Here is a 2,500-nt window from a genome sequence, read left to right on the forward strand (position 1 = left end):
TCGTCGGGGTAGCAGGCCCTGCAGCCGTGGTCACCGCCAAACCCCCACAACTCGAGCAAGTGAAAAAAAAAGTAACAAATAAGAAAGGATCGTCGGCTTGGGGGTACGCCCGTTTCCGTTTCAACTTGTCTCGCGAGGGTGGTTTCGGGGCCAGCAGGAGAGCTCGTCGGGGTAGCAGGCCCTGCAGCCGTGGTCACCGCCAAACCCCCACAACTCGAGCAAGTGAAAAAAAAAAGTAACAAATAAGAAAGGATCGTCGGCTTGGGGGTACGCCCGTTTCCGTTTCAACTTGTCTCGCGAGGGTGGTTTCGGGGCCAGCAGGAGAGCTCGTCGGGGTAGCAGGCCCTGCAGCCGTGGTCACCGCCAAACCCCCACAACTCGAGCAAGTGAAAAAAAAAAGTAACAAATAAGAAAGGATCTCTGTCGGCTTGGGGGTACGCCCGTTTCCGTTTCAACTTGTCTCGCGAGGGTGGTTTCGGGGCCAGCAGGAGAGCTCGTCGGGGTAGCAGGCCCTGCAGCCGTGGTCACCGCCAAATCGCCACAACTCGAGCAAGTGAAAAAAAAAGTAACAAATAAGAAAGGATCGTCGGCTTGGGGGTACGCCCGTTTCCGTTTCAACTTGTCTCGCGAGGGTGGTTTCGGGGCCAGCAGGAGAGCTCGTCGGGGTAGCAGGCCCTGCAGCCGTGGTCACCGCCAAACCCCCCACAACTGTTGGGCGCCTACCTGCGCGGGGCAGGAGGACACTTTCCGATTTCAAATCTCCGTTTGCCGAGTCCACCCCGAACGCACGCGGGCGGGCGGGTTCGCATCACCCTTCGTCACAAGGGGCGAAGCCCGTTCCACCGTCTCGTCAGTAGTGCCGACCGGTCTGTGATCGACGAGGGGAGCCACACCAGGTCCGGCCCTGCTGCTTGGCGGCACCGCGTCGTCGGGAGCTCGCGACAGACGGAGGGTTTCGGTGTACTCTCCAGCCACGGGAAACGAAGCCGGTGATGCAGGCGCCGGTCTTTCGCTCCCAAATCGGCTGGGTTTACATCGTTGCTATCTAGTCACGCTCCCTTCAAACCCGACGGGGTACCTATTCCCCTCACCCGTCTGTGCGTATACAGCCTCTTTGCACTTGCGGGATGGGGGTGGTGGTTTAAAGACTCTCGAGTTGCCGCCCGTCGGTCTCCGAGCTCCGTGCAGTAGTGATCCCCAGCGAACTGCCAGCAGGGCGAACGAGCGATCCCGCTCTCGGTCGGGGCGCCTGGCGTCGATCGGTGGTCGGTGGCTTGCGGGCAAGCTGCGCTGTGAGTGTGGGAACGAGTATGACGAGCCGTTGCCGCGACTCCCAGTCCACCTCGGCGGTGGCTGGGCCGGGCGGGCGTCTGCTCGGGCGAGTGCCGCCCCCGCCTCCTCGCAGGAAGTCCGCTCGCCGACACGCCGCCACGTGCACGCGTCAGTGACGCTGCCGAACCGATGGCCGGTGCCCGTTCCCGCCTCTGCTTTTCCTAGGGCAAAGCTGCTGCACGCCTCGTGATACTAGGCGGGCGACATGGTGGCGGTGATCCTGCCTCCGTCGCTGCGGTGCGTTGGGGCACGCATCGCCTCTTGGGCGCCCTGTCCTCCTCCCCCCAATAGACGTATGTTTCTGCGGGCCGCACCAGGATGGTGCTCCCCATCGCTTCACGCCACCCTGCTCCGCCCGCACGCCGGCGTGCAGGTGGCTGTAGCTCAAGGTGGGGAGCGTATGTGCGGTCCGGGTCGCTTTCCTCTGGCGAGGGAGAGACCTAAAACAAACTCAGACAACTCTTGACGGTGGATCACTCGGCTCGTGCGTCGATGACGAACGCAGCTAGCTGCGAGAATTAATGTGAATTGCAGGACACATTGATCATCGACACTTTGAACGCACTTTGCGGCCCCGGGTTCTTCCCGGGGCCACGCCTGTCTGAGGGTCGTTTGGCAATCAATCGCACTCGCCTTGGCTGGCGAGAGCGCGGCTGGGGTGTCGCAGAGGACCCGTCCTCTTTGTCCCCCTAAGTTCAGACTCCGGAGCCCTCCGGCGTCGGAGCGCTTGGCCTTTCCCCCCCACCCTGCACATTCCGTTCGTCAGGCTCGACGCCATCCCCCCGCCGGGGAGCGCGGCCTGGCGTCCGTCTGTGTCGTGGCAGTGGGGCCAGCACGGCTGTCACCGGTCCCAGAATGGCTGTCGGTGGTTCACACTGTGTGTGTGTGCCAACCCTCCTGGTCTCTGGGACACGGAGCTGCCACGAAGTGTTGAGCCTCCAGTGGGGGGTCTGCCTAAGCTCTGCACGTCCGCATTGGGTCCGTCTCTCGGTTGGCTGGCAGTGGAAAGAGTGAAGGGAGCCGCGGAGGTCCGGTGCTGGTGCGCCGCCGGCCTGACCGTGGAGCTCGCCGGTTTGACACGCTGACCCGACTCGATGGTTGATCGATTGAGAGTGCTGGGAGCTGCAGGCCGCCCGCTGCTGCAGCCGCCCGTCTCGTGGTTCGTCCT

The 2,500-nt window shown here is 63.0% G+C and overlaps 1 non-coding gene across 1 annotated transcript; it reads left to right on the forward strand.

Moving 5' to 3' along the window:
• The first annotated feature begins 1,789 nt into the window (after positions 1–1,789).
• Positions 1,790–1,943, forward strand: LOC140475385 (5.8S ribosomal RNA). Its single transcript, XR_011959926.1, has one exon. It is a non-coding gene; the product is annotated as a 5.8S ribosomal RNA (ribosomal RNA).
• Positions 1,944–2,500: the final 557 nt, after the last annotated feature.

Source organism: Chiloscyllium punctatum, unplaced genomic scaffold (assembly GCF_047496795.1).
Source record: "Chiloscyllium punctatum isolate Juve2018m unplaced genomic scaffold, sChiPun1.3 scaffold_1606, whole genome shotgun sequence".
NCBI classification, from domain to species: Eukaryota; Metazoa; Chordata; class Chondrichthyes; order Orectolobiformes; family Hemiscylliidae; genus Chiloscyllium; species Chiloscyllium punctatum.